The sequence below is a fragment of the Ahaetulla prasina genome, chromosome 7 (assembly GCF_028640845.1).
Source record: "Ahaetulla prasina isolate Xishuangbanna chromosome 7, ASM2864084v1, whole genome shotgun sequence".
Classification (NCBI taxonomy): domain Eukaryota; kingdom Metazoa; phylum Chordata; class Lepidosauria; order Squamata; family Colubridae; genus Ahaetulla; species Ahaetulla prasina.
Genome location: NC_080545.1, coordinates 82,671,630 through 82,686,506, shown reverse-complemented (window position 1 = coordinate 82,686,506; position 14,877 = coordinate 82,671,630).

Below are 14,877 nucleotides of genomic sequence, written 5' to 3'. Positions count from 1 at the left end.
TTAAGTAGTTTATTATCAGGTAATCTATTACAAATTACAATGTGTGTCATCGATTTGGATTTAAGGGCATTGCAGTGGTGAAATCCAAATTTTTCTACTACCAGTTCTGTGGGCGTGGCTTGGTGGGCATGGTGTGGTGTGGCTGGTAGGCATGGCTAGGTGGGCATGGCAGGGGAAGGATACTGCAAAATCTCCATTCCCACCCCACTCCAGGGGAAGGATACTGCAAAATCTCTATTCCCATCCCACTCCAGAGGAAAGATACTGCAAAATCCCCATTCCCTCCCTACTCCTGGGGGAAATATATTGCAAAATCTCCATTCCCACCCCACTCTGGGGCCAGCCAGAGGCGGTATTTGCCGGTTCTCCAAACTGCTCAAAATTTCCGCTACCGGTTCTCCAAAACCTGTCAGAACCTGCTGGATTTCACCCAGTGCATTACCCTCCCCCCAAAAGCTAATCAATCTGGTAACCTTTAAGGTGTTCTGTTCTCTTCATGTAGAATAGAATTTGCTACCACAACATGCAATGTTTTGTGAATCCAGCCAATTACAATTCATTAAAGGGAAGGGGGGGGAAAAACACAGTCATGCATACAGCTGTGAACATACATCCAAGGATTACATTTTAAATATCGGTGGATCAAGTCAGTTGATTTAAACCCTGCCTTGAACAGCTGACTCATGAAAAGTTCCTCTTTGACAAATGCAAGAGAAACGACAGCTGGCAATGTATAGCCAGAAAAAAAGACATGTGCAAGAAGGAAGGAAGCATTGCCAAGAGCCCTTATTAACCAGGGCACTCAGAGATAAAACTAAGACCATCTGTTGCCTTGATGGTTCTGCTAACCATAATTGCTAATAGAGGAAAATATGGAAGAGATTTCCATCTGAATATGGAAATCTGGGATGAGAGGGAGACATGGTTTTTTTCCCCCCATTGATAGAGAATTACTTATCGAGAAGGGCAAATTGGTCCTCAGAGCGCTGCCCAATTTCAATGAAGACCTTTGGCTACTGCTGAGTTGAAGTGCTCTCTACCTAATGTTGAGTGAGCAAGAGAATCACGAAAATGAAATTCCCAATGGCTGTTCCTATCCTGCCTCTAGGACCCCCTTTCCCAGTCTGGGGATGTAAGCTGGCTTCCCTCCAAGGTACTGGAAACAAACCTTCTCAGATCTGATATATATACCATCCTTGGAGAATGATAAAACCAAGAGAAAATATTATTTGGACACTTCAATAATTGAGTGAAGTTCTACAAGGTTAAGGACAACTTGAAGCTCTCTTTTGTACATTCTGGGGATGAAATGAAAGTTATTGGCAGGGCATGTTTTGGCTCTTGTTGTTAGTTGCAAAGTCATGTCCGACTCATCGCAATCCCATGAACAATGTTCCTCCAGGCCTTCCTGTCCCCTACCATCCTCTGGAGTCCATTTAAGCTCACACCTACTGCTTCAGCTACCTCATTCTCTGTTGTCTCCTTCTTTTTTTGCCCTCAATTGTTCCCAGCATTTGGCTCTTCTCCAGTGAGTCCTTCCTTCTCATTAGGTGGCCAAATTATTTGAGTTTCATCTACAGGATCTGGCATTCTAAAGAGCAGTCAGGGTTGATCTTCTCTAGGTCTGACCCTGCAGTCCAAGGGACTTGCAGGAGTCTTCTCCACACCAGTTCAAAGGCCTCAATTCTTTGGCCCTCAGTCTTTCTTATGGTCCAATTTTCACAGCCATCTCTAGTTAGATGCAAGCGAAGACATGGCTTGAGACTGGCCTAGGGCTTTGTATTACCGTTCTTCCCCAAAAAGCTAATAAATTGTATTACTGAGCGCTGCGGTGATTAGGATGCACTATTGCAGGCTAATTCACTGCACATTGCCAGGAGTTCAATTCTCACCAGCTCCAAGTTGACTCAGCCTTTCATCCTTCCAAGATCAGCAAAATGAAGACTCAGATTGTTGGGGGCAATATGCTGACTCTGTAAACCACTTAGCGAGGGCTGTAAAGCCCTGTGAAGCGGTATATAAGTCTAAGTGCTGTTGCTATTTGAAGTGTATGATAAGAGGACAGAGATTGTGCAAAGAATACAACTAGGACTAGCTCACTGAAAAGATTAAGGAGAAAGTGATATGTATTTCCATACTGCATTTCCATGTGCTGAAATAAGAGAATATTTTTGTAGAACCTCACAACCGTTAGGAATGGCAGAGAACAGAAACTGTTTTTGTCTAAAGATTATATCAGTGCAGTTTGTTTATTTCTTTGCTAGATTGAATTCCTGCCTTTCCTCCTGGAGGTTAAGGTAGCATACATAATAGTCCCTCCTCCAATTTTATGGTTCTCCTACCGCCCTATCGCATCATCAAGTTGGTGTCTAGGAAATCCTATTTTCCTACCTCTGTTGCTATTTCAACAGAAGGAAGCCATAACAACCATCGAAGAAATAAATGTCTGGCTTGAATGAAGTTCTACAATCATCCTGATAATCCATTCTGTTTCAACTCATTGAATAGAATCAATTGTTTATAAATGAACTTATATCCATATATATGGATTTAAAAGACCACTTTTTTTGGGGGGGAAGCACAAGGATTATTGTTATATGGATATGGATATAACAATAATCCTTGTGCTTTCCCCCCCCAAAAAAGTTATAAACCTGCCTTTCATTGTGTAATTGGGAATTATAATGGTTTATGTGTTAATCTTGTTAATACCTTCACTTTTATACATCACTAGAGAACCCGTGCCCTATTTGGGCATCATTTCAGAGATATTTCAGAGATAAACCGACAGGGCCGGTTTAGCTCATGCTGGTAAAGCCTGTTATTAAGAACACAGTAGCCTGCAATTACTGCAGGTTCGAGCCCGGCCCAAGGTTGACTCAGCCTTCCATCCTTTATAAGGTAGGTAAAATGAGGACCCAGATTGTTGGGGGGGCAATAAGTTGACTTTGTAAAAAATATACAAAATAGAATGAGACTATTGCCTTATACACTGTAAGCCGCCCTGAGTCTTCGGAGAAGGGCAGGGTATAAATGTAAACAAAAAAAAAAAATATTTCCTTATCAAAATAAATAAATATCCAAGGGTGGGCAAAAAAGCAGTGGAAGCAGGAGTGACTTTTGATTTCCCGCCAGTTTCCCCATTGCGTTTCCTTGTGGGAAGCGGTCAGAGAACAACATAAATCAATCCTTCCTTCCTTCCTTCCTTCCTTCCTTCCTTCCTTCCTTCCTTCCTTCCTTCCTTCCTTCCTTCCTTCCTTCCTTGAATTTCTGTCAGCTTTCCCATTTACTTTGCTTGTGGGAAACTTGCAAAGAAAAAAAATCAGTAGGAAGCCAGCAGGAAGTTGCAACACCAAGGCAGGAGGTAAGTGGCTGCTGCTGGGAGGGGGAGGGGAAGAAGGAGTGCATGGGGGTGTGGGAATGGTACCTGTGGGTGCATGTGAGTGTAAGAAAGTGTGGGTGTGTTCCAGAGATGCCACATTAGTTGGTAAAGGTACAGGTGGGTGGCATAGGTCAGGAAGGTGCCTGCAGGTTCACAAGAAGTGGTATGTGGTGTTGTAACCCAAACCCAAGTAGTTATTATCAGACACAATAAGTCCTAAACAAACATATTTTATTAGAATTTATTAGAAATGAGACTTACTTCATTCTCAACTTAGTCCAAATTAATTCCAAAACAAATCCTTCAGAAAAAGTCCTTCGGCCTTATCACAAACCTTTGTCTTCTTTGGTACCCCGCCAAAGGCTTTTCTTGGCAAAGCCCCATGAAGTTCAGAAACAAGGGATGCCAACTAGAAACAAATTTAGCAATGTTGCTTTCCTACGAAGAGCCCAAGAAGGCCTCATCCAGGCCTTCCCCATAATCCAGGACTGGCTCATGGCCCTCCCCAGCCTCCTCACTTTCCGACTCTGCTGCTAGCTCAGCGGGCTGCTGGCGGAGCACAACACATGGGTCTGATACTGTAGGTGACAGGGGGATGACACAAGGATACAGGGATCATGAGGGTTGGGTAAAAGATGCCACACAGATCAAATAAGTTGCATGGGGGGGCAGCACATGACAAGTAGAATGTGGAGGTTACTGGAGTGACTAAGTGGAGGTCATAGGAGTGACTAAGAGGTGCCACATTGGTCAGGTTGCATGGAGGTTAGCATGGATCAAAAAGAATGGATGGGGGTCACAGGGTTTGTGAGAGGTTTTATTTCCTTGGGAGTCATAGATTTTGGACATATTCTGTAGGTTATCCCATTTGAGGCATTTTGGTTCAAAAACTGTTGCTATATTGATGCACTATTTCACTTAGTTAAAGGCCATGAGAATGAAAGTTTTAGTAGAGTATAAATTGTACATACCATAGACTGGAATCTTATTCTGGTCTGATTATCTGAGATCGATTGAATACCTCATGGATCTATATTTTTCTCTCCTCTCCATTCTTCTTGCATTGAACCAAGACTTCCTATTTTCTCGGGCTTTTGAAAAATGTGCAATATGGTTTTAACATAGCTTTTAGTTTTAACTTCTTGCTGTTTTACAAAGCACTTTTTATCATCTCCTCCTTTCACATGTATTAACAAACCAGCTTTAAGAAGATTGTCAGAATCATTTAGGGGGGGAAAATCAGAATAATTAGGATAAATTGTCCTCTGAAGGTATATAGTTCTCATTTCTGTCAACTTTTTCACTAACCCTACTCCTGTAACAATTGTTTTATCCAAGCAAATGTGTATTTCTAGGCCCATATTTTTCAACCTTGGGAACTTACGATGGGAGGATTTCAACTCCCAGAATTCCTCTTGCTGACTGGGGAATTCTGGGTGCTGAAGTCCACTCATCTGAAAGTTCCCAGTTGAAAAACACTGTTCTAAGCATTAAAAAAAAAAATCTGTCTGTTGCTTCCTGTGGGTCAAACTGCATTCGAATTTTCTTTTAGACTAATCCTCTAAAATGCCAGCCTTATATGAAACATCTGGCAGCCCTGCGAAAAACTCTGCTGCTGCAGCTGGACTCCTTGTCTACATCACTGCGATGCTGAACTGAATCGCTGCCAAGAACATTACACAGCTACTGCAGCGAAGACACCTGTCCCTGCTGGTAGGTTATTTCTATTCCAGAACTACTTCTCAATTCTTGGCTGATTTCTAGGGCATCTTCACTGTCAGACTGCTAGGACACCGTTATTTGCTGGGGGTTGGGTGGGGGGGGCGAGAAAGCCATAATGGCTTCGAAGCCCAAAGAAGCCAATAAAACCAAATAAAAAGGAAGTGTTGGTTATCTTTCTGCATGCAAGCAGAATTTGGGAATGGGTTTCACCACTGCCTGTATTCAAAGCTGTGGGCTCTTCATCTGCACTTCTTTCCTTAGCTTAAGAATATCTTGCACGCTCCTTGGCTCAGTGCCAGCCATGCACAACTGGCAATCCAATCAGAGATCAGAATTTCCCATTCCTTGGACTACCTTGCCTCTCCTTGAAAAAGTCCCCTCTGAGGGTTGGTAGACTTTTTTGCAATGGCATGAGGTCCTCTTCTGAGAGGTGGAGCCGGGGAGGAGCTGCACAGCGCAGGAGAACTAGCAGCGGTGAGGGAAAGCCCATAGTGGTTCAAAAAACTGACCTGATAAACTGAGAACCATTTCATGCAGTCCATTCGAGCAATTTACACTGTCTAATGCCTGAAAGCGCTTTCTGGAACAACTGGCAGATATTATACAAAGATGGGCTCATTGTAAACTCAGTGATATCACCAGGGGTGGGCTTCTGGGGGTTCGCAGGGGTTTGTGAGCTAGCTAAGATTCTGTGCAGTCTGGAGAACCCCCAAATCCCACTCCTGGCTGGCCCCGCCCACCCCTCCCCTCCCAGGAGCCCCCACACGGCCTGTTTTAGATGCAGGTAAGTGCAGGGTGCAGGCGGAGGCTCGGGGAGGGCGAAAAACAGGCCTACTGGAAGTTCAGGAAGGCTAGAAATGGGCCCATTTTCAGCCCCCAGAGGGTCTTCGGAGCCGGGGGGAGGCCATTTTTACCCTCCCGGAGGCTCGAGAAAAGCCTCTGGAGCCTGGGGAGGGAAAACGTCCCCCCCTGCATGGTGCAGGAGGCTGACTAGGCCACACCCACCATGGCCATGCCCAACCAGCAACTGGGCAGAGAACCCCTTGCTAAAATTTTTGAAGCCCACCCCTGGGTATCGCCACTCTTTTGAAAGACCAGTAGACTTGTCCTGAAAAAGGATTGGTATCTTGGATATGTAAGTCGTGTTGAGGCTTTGTAAAATGAAGACATGCTAGAGAAATTAAGACGAGGTACAGTTTTATCTGTTCTGTTCCTAGCTGAAACACTGGATCATCTTTAATAATAAACAGATAGGGGAATATCTAAATTTCTTCTCCTATTAAAGTATATTTGTGAATGTATGCCCTTTCCAACAACTTTGGCTCTAAATGAAGAAGGAATAGACAAGATGTAACAGAACATCAGAGTTGGAAGGCACTTTGGAGGTCTTCTAGTCCATGGGTCTCCAACCTCGGCAACTTTAAGCCTGGTGAACTTCAATTCCCAGAATTCCCCAGCCAGCTTTTCTGGGAGTTGAAGTCCGCCAGGCTTAAAGTTGCCAAGGTTGGAGACCCCTGTTCTAGTCCAACCCCCTACGTAAGCAGTAGAACCTATACCATTTTCAGACAAATGGCTGTCCAATCTCTTCTTTAAAATCACCAGTGATGGAGCACCCACAGCTTCTGGAGGCCAGCCGTTCCACTGATGAATTGTTCTCACTGTCATGCTAAACTCACAGCCATGTTAAGGAAAACCCAGCCTTTAAGCCGGGGTGAAATGCTCCCGGTTCAGACCGGATTAGCCAATCCGGTAGCGATGGCGGCGGGTGGTTCAGAGAACCGGTAGCAAAAATCCCTTCCCCCCACCCGCCCATGCCCAGCTGAGCCCTGCGATCATCAGAGCCTTTTTTTTTTACTTTTAAAAGCATTTTTTTACAACCTATTTGGCCAAATAGGTTGTAAAAGATGCTTTTAAAAGGTTAAAAAAAAGGCTCCAACGATCACAGTTGAGCCACGCGATCATCAGAGCCTTTTTCTTTACGTTTAAAAGCATTTTTTACAACCTCTTCAGCTGAATAGGTTGTAAAACAAATTTTACTTTTAAAAGTAAAAAATAAAATTGCCCGCCACAGCTGATCACCCCCGCCCCGCCCTGTTCTACTTAACCCATGCATCCTTTTGGTGTGCACTACGCGCACGCGCACTGCGCGTGCACAGCCAGCGAACCGGTAGTAAATTACTTCAGATTTCCCCACTGCTTTAAGCCCGTTGGATAAATCCCAGCCACCTTGTTTGTAAACCATAGTTCGTGATTTTGTATGGAGCCCATCGCTTTAAACCATGATGTTCCTTGAGTACAAATGCTGACCTTTTTTTTTTTTTTTTTTGGTAACTGGAGCCTCTCCCATTTTGCAATGCAGCCCAATTGGCAGCCATGGTTATTTTCAAGGCTGCAAAATTGCCCTTCCTTATTTTTATAATCATATTCATTGTTGAAAAAAGCAAAGCCAGAGCAGTTGGCAGCCAGTTAAAGACCCCCTCAAGTTCACCTTGACTAGTGACTGCAGTGATCCATGCAGATTTTTTGGCCGTTCTATTGAAATGGTTAGCTAGCTTCTTTTTACAGAATAATGTTTAACCTTCCGGTCTAGACAAAAGCCCTGGGGTTTCTAAGATGTTCCCCATCAAGATACTTGAGTGCTGGATTTATTTAAGAGTTTATGCAAACTTATAAACTGTCTGTCTGTCTGTCTGTCTGTCTCTCTCTCTCTCCCTCCCTCCCTCTCACCCAGTGGTGGGTTTCAAATTTTTTTACTACCGGTTCTGTGGGTGTGACTTGGTGGGCGTGGCAGAGGAAGGATACCGTAAAATCTCCATTCCCACCCGACTCCAGGGGAAGGAGACTGTAAAATTTCCATTTCCTCCCCAATCCAGAGGAAAGTTACTGCAAAATCCCCATTTCCTCCCAATCAGCTGGGACTTGGGAGGCAGAGAATAGATGGGGGCGGGGCCAGTCAGAATTTTTAGTACTGGTTCTCCGAACTACTCAAAATTTCCACTACCGGTTCTCCAGAAGTGGTCAGAACCTGCTGAAACTCACCTGTGATCCCTCCCCCTCTCCCTCTCTCCCTATCTCTCCAGGATAGAACAGAATAGAATAACAGAGTTGGAAGGGACCTTGGGGGCTCTTCTAGTCCAACCCCCTGCATAAGCAGGAGACTTTATACCATTCTGGACAAATGGCTGTCCAATCTCTTCTTAAAAATCTCCAGTGATGGAGCACCCACAACTTCTGGAGGCAAGCTATTCTACTGGTTAATTGTTCTAACTGTCTGGAAATTTCTCTTTAATTCTAGGTTGGTTCTATCATTGATTAGTTTCTCTCTCTCTCTCTCTCTCTCTCTCTCTCTCTCTCTCTCTCTTACATACACACATACACATAAACTCTCACAAACACACTCCATACTGGGATAGGCTTTCAATAGGAATGGAGGCATCTGAGACGCATCAATAGTCTACATGCCTAAAACCGGCAATGTGATTGATTCAGACGCTTCCTTTTGCTGGCTCTGTGATGTGGCTGCTGGATGATTCTTGAAGGCATCTCTCAGCCAGGAGCCACTCAACCTCCTCCTGCCTCTGCCACCTTCTCCTCCTTTCTCCTCACAGAACTGTTGCTACTTCAGTAAATATTCCTAGCATCAAGAAGCCAACAGAGAAAGCCAGAATAGATCACAGAACTACACCGCCTCTTAGATACATCAGAAAAGCGATGCTAGCTATGGACTCGTAAAGGCAGGTTTAAAAAGTAAAGTCTCCTTCAAGTCAAGTCTGATACCTGGTGATTTCATGGACAAACTCATGTCATTTTACTGGCAGCAATAGAGAAGAGGTTTGGCACCACTTTCATCCTTATGCGTTTGCAATTTCCTAGTCTAGTTAACAGCCTTGGGATTTCTGGGTAGTAACCAGGCCTGAGCCTGCTTAGCTTCCCATCCAGGCAAGGTTGGTCAGTTACTGCAATGTGCTGAGGTGAGAATGATCTAGGGCAGTGGTCACCAACTGGTGGTCAATGGACCATTGGTGGTCCATGAGAAAATTTTGGTGGTCTGCAGAAAAATTATTTGCATTTTTTATATTGCGCTAAATCAGGGTTCCTCAAACTATGGCCCCTGGGCTGGATACGTGTAATGAGTATTTGTGTTGCTGCAGAGTCTCTCCCTTCGGGGTATTTTTGTGCGGGGCAGACGGGGGCAGAAATTTCGACTTGGGATCTGCTTCGGCCTCCATGTGTCGGTACCTGGCCTTGCACTCCCGCAGATCTTCCCTCTACTTGGAAAGTCTATGCTTGTAGTCCTCAGTGAGGACTTCTGCTGAGCCTCCTTCTCGGTCAGATCCAATTTGAACTGAGCCAGCTGTTTTGCCAACTCTTTCTTGTGGTGGCTGCTTAGCTCCAACAACTGCTTCCCGTTGGGGAGTCTGGGAGGGCAGGCGAGGAGTGGCTGGGAGGGTGGGGCAAGCAGAGGTTGGCAAGGCACCCTTTGACATGAGTGACATCAAGTTGGCCACACTTTCCCAGTCACATGACCACCTAGCCATGCCCACCCAGTCAGTCATTAGGCAGATCATATTAATGGTCTGCGTGATTTAAAATTTTTAAGTTAGTGGTCCCTGAGGTCCGAAAGGTTGGTGACCCCTGGTCTAGGGAAGAGAATTTCATCCAAGCAGGGTTGCCTTACAGAAGTGATTAAAAAAAAAAACCCTGCCTGGATTTAGGAAAGAAAATGGCATAAGTCAGCCCTAGATGTATCTTTTTTTTTAGAACAGAACAGAATAATTTTTTTTATTGGCCAAGTGTGATTGGACACACAAGGAATTTGTCTTGGTGCATATGCTCTCAGTGTACATAAAAGAAAAGATACAACATTTACAACACAAATAATGGTCAATATGTCAATATAAATCATAAGGATTACCAGTAACAAAGTTACAGTCATACAGTCATAAGTGGAACGAGATTGGTGATGGGAACTATGAGAAAATTAATAGTAGTGCAGATTCAGTAAATAGTTTGACAGTGTGGAGGGAATTATTTGTTTAGCAGAGTGATGGCCTTCGGGAAAAAACTGTTCTTGTGTCTAGTTATTCTGATGTGCAGTGCTCTATAGCCTTGTTTTGAGGGTAGGAGTTGAAACAGTTTATGTCCGGGATGTGAGGGGTCTGTAAATATTTTCACAGCCCTCTTCTTGATTCATGCAGTATACAGGTCCTCAATGGAAGGCAGGTTGATAGCAATTATTTTTTCTGCAGTTCTAATTATCCTCTGAAGTCTGTGTCTTTCTTGTTGGGTTGCAGAACCGAACCAGACAGTTATAGAGGTGCAGATGACAGACTCAATAATTCCTCTGTAGAACTGTATACCTTTTGTATATGCTGCATGAATCATCATAACGGGTTGAAATTTATCTTGCAATGTCTATTTGTCAAAAGTTCTCCCAGACTTCCAGTGAAAGAGGCTTATCTTTTTGACACCTGAATTTTGGGTAGAATGTGGTATTAATCATTCTTTTCAAATTTCTCTTGGTTGTTTTTTGAGTTGATTGTTGGAGATGTGGGTTGCTGTTGGGGCTCTTGTCTTGTTACCAGAAATGATATTTACTCGGTTCGTATCGGTTCGGATGAACCGGTAGTGGTGACTCCGGTTGGGCCCACCCACGCACCCCGGCATAATGCCGTCCTATTTAGACATTTTTTCACAAAGTGCATGTGCCGGGCGCATGGGTGGAAAGTGCATGTGCACAAAGCGAGCGTGCGCACACAGGGTGAACCAGTGGTAAGAATATGAGAAACCCACCGCTGCTTGTTACCCATCTTTTCATGGCTTGGAAGCTGATGAAGGATGATGTTTAAACCGCCCAGTCTAGCCTGGGATTAGTCCTGAGATTTCTAGGAAGTTCTAGGAATTTGAGAAAAAGGGAATTGCTCTGTATGGAGGACTCGGGTGGTAAGAACTGAGGCAAGACAGGTTGCAAGTAACAAATAACAACCTTTAATGCTAACAGTGTAAACAGCTAACAGGCTAACTTCAGTGAAGGCAACAGCAATAAGTGCCGTCTGGCAGCCGCTTAAATATGGAGCTGTCAGACGGCTGAACCAATGACAGTGCTTTGGGTTTCCTGCTCTTCAGTAGCTGGCGTCTTAGCCAATCAGGATCGCTGGGCGGCTGGCAAGTCTTAGCCCTGAGGACTTAACAGGAATTGTTTGTGATGTCTTCCTGGAACTTAATCAAAACACAGGAAGCCAAGAAGAACATAGGTCTCTGGAGAGATGATTATCCATTGGAAAACAAGTCTTTCTCTCTCTTTCTTTTACATACACACACGTGTATGCATGCACACAAACCTCTTAACCACCTTATGATTAAATTGTTTGGAGTGTGATGATTCATGAGATTAGAACACTGGGCTTGGCAGGCACGTGTTTGAGACCCACTGCTGCCACAGGACAGAGTGAGCTCCCATCATAATGCTCCAGCTCCTGCCAAACCAGCAGTTTGAAAGCGGGAGACCATAAGTAGATAGATGGGTGCTACTTTGGTGGGTAACTCCACAGGGAAAGGAGCCTCCAACTAAGCATCCACTGATATCACCGGGGTGATCTTTTTACCACGGAAGCACTCCAGTGTTTCCAACATGGAAGTATTAGTATTACACTGCTATAAGAATACCACATTCCACCCAAGTAATGTCTTTGAGATTCTCTTCTTTTTTCACAAAAATAAATTCTGAAAATAAATCATCCTTTATCAAGTTGATGAGACCTAGTAGAAAAAAAATTCAGGACTATATTTCTGCAAAATCATATATCCTTTAGAAAAATATGATGAATAGCAGGGGTGAAACCCTCCGCAGATTGCCACTGGTTCGCTGCCCGCACATGCGCGGTGCATGGCAAACGTGTGCTATGTGCAAGCAAGTGCAGTGCACACCAAAAGCACGCTGTACGCACATGCACAGTGCATACCGAAAGCACGCTGCACCCCAAATGCACACTGCATGGACGCGCATGCGCAGTGAGGGTCAAACGCACACTTCATGCGGAAAAAGAAGGTTTAACAAAGTAAGTAGAACGGCGGGGGGGACAGCTGTGCCATGCAATTTAGATTCACTAGAAAGCAGGATTTCTGCTTTCTAGCGAATATAAATCCCGTGGCACAGCTGATCGTCGGAAATACTGGTTCAAACTTTTTTTTTTACTACCGGTTCCCCCGAACTGGTGCGAACTGGTAGCATCTCACCCCTGATAAATAGTCTTTACTCAGGGACAGCACCTCCTTCCCGTCAGCATAATCCCAGACTGGGAGGTGTCATGGTTACAAGAGACCTTCTGCAAGAGGCAATCGGGTACCATCGATGTTAGGGATTAAAAATGGCCAGTCAACATAATGCAAAGGACATCAGGACTTCTGGAATAGGGACGATAGGCTGGGACTTGTTAGTTAGAACCAGATTCCAGTTAGAAGAGGAAGAGGAAATACCCTTTGCTTGAAATCTTGGCAAACCTCTGCCAGCCAAAGCAGGCAAAACTAAGCTAAGTGGTTAAAAAAAAAAAACCCTCTTCATTTCTTTCCAAAGCAAAGTGGCAACTCTGCAGGTTTTCAGTTTTTCCGCCAACACTAACAGCTGCCAGACATTTGTCTTTTTTTGAGCAATTGCTAAATGCACAAAAATGTATTCCCCCGCCCCCTTTTCTTTTTTTATTTTTCATGGATTTCATAAAAAATGGGGAAAGCCGGAGCGGAAGACGACTTACGTGCTTAACTGAACACCTTTAGTTCGAGAACACTATAATGAGGAAATGTGGAATTAACTCGCCTCTATATTTTTCTTAAAAAAAATATCAATCCTTTTCCTCCTACGCAAAAGCTGTCCCCATCTGTCTTTTACGAAACAAATCACAGCTTTGGAGAAAACAAAATAATTTGGAAAGAAAGGGTTAATCTTCTCCCCACGTTCCTGCTTTCCAGCTTTGTGGTCTCACTGAAATTCTTACAGGTACATTCAGCTCTCTGCACCAAGCTCTTACGCTTAAAAAAAACAAACACCTGCAAATGACTCTTGATTGCATTTTCCATGGGAAGAACACTCTTTTGGTCTTCTGTGGCTCATAGCAGGCTTTGCATGTATAATGTCCCGGCAGGATAAATCTTAGCAACCTTTAGATAATGGAGCTTGGTAAAGTGGAGTGGAGAGGGGAAAATTGCAGAGCAGCTGTCACTGAGAGGAGACATCATGTTAGATTATGTGGTCAGGATGTCAGAACTTCTCCTACAACTTCTTATGCGCGAGTCTGTCCTTTGTTGTAGCAAGAACACTCCTATAGAAAAAGCCCCATAGAGCAGGGGTCTCCAACCTTGGTTACTTTGAGACTTGTGGACTTCAACTCCCAGAATTCTGCCAGAACTCTGGGAGTTGAAGTCCACAAGTCTTAAAGTGACCAAGGTTGGAGACCCCTACCATAGAAGGAGCTACAACTGATAGGGTTGGGACCATTGTCAACTGGGTTCTTTTCATCAGCTTAGAACCAGTTCTAGACTGATCTTTCAACATTGACTCCAATCTGAAACTGAGTTAATTGATCCCTGGCAGTATCTGAAATTACAATCTTTTTGTCTGAAACACTGCAGTTTGCCAGCAGTCAATTCTCCCATTGGGAGAATATTTTGACTTCTGCCGTCTCCTGGGTTCAGATCCAGAAGCCATAATATTATGCTAACCTGCTATTATTTCACGGGTCTTTTAAATGCAACTGTGGAATGGTAATGAAATGGCTTTGGAGATCGAGAGCACTAAAAAAACAACCCAAAAAACTGTTTGGGTTGTTTTTTTTCTCCCAATCTTACTTGTTTTTTGGTTGTCTCGATTGGCTTATGGTGCTCTATACTTTCTGACAGCATGTCATGATTTGCTTTCATACTACTGAGAAACAAAACAGGAATTCTTTTAATTATATTGAAAAGTAGTGAGCCACAAGGGACGTGGTGGCTCAGTGGCTAAGACACTGAGCTTGTCGATCAAAAGGTCAGCAGTTCAGCGGTTCGAATCCCTAATGCCATGTAGCGGGGTGAGCTCCTGTTACTTATCCCAGCTTCTGCCAACCTAGCAGTTCGAAAGCACCTAAAAAAATGCAAGCAGAAAAATAGGGACTCCCTTTGGTGGGAAGGTAACAGCACTCTATGCGCCTTTGGCGTTTAGTCATGCCGGCCACATGGCCACAGAGACGTCTTCAGACAGCGCTGGCTCTTTGGCTTTGAAACAGAGATGAGCACCGCCCCCTAGAGTCGGGAATGACTAGCACATATATACAAAGGAAACCTTTTTGTTTAGGGAGCCACAAATTATTTTAAAACTAAATAAATGTGTAAGAATTTTTCCAGCTATAAGAACTTATTTGAAATCATTTTGAAATCAAACTTCCCTTTTATCAGATTGAAATCATTCAGATTAGCAGCCTTTGTTATAATGGATATGTGAAGTCCATAATTTATGACAGATAGTCCTCAACTTACAACTATTCATTTAGGGACTATTTGAAGTTACATTAGATTGGGGGGAAAATGATTTAGGACTGTGAGGTCCTTGCATTCACAACCGTTGCGGCATCCCTGTGGTTATGTGATCAAAATCCGGGCACTTAACAATTGGGGTGTATTTGTAGCATGATGGGTTTAGCATCCCAGAGTCATGTGGTTGCCATTTGTGACCTTCCCAGACAGCTTCTGACAAGCAAAGTCAATGAGGGAAGCCAGATTTGGTTAATTACTGCATGTTTTGC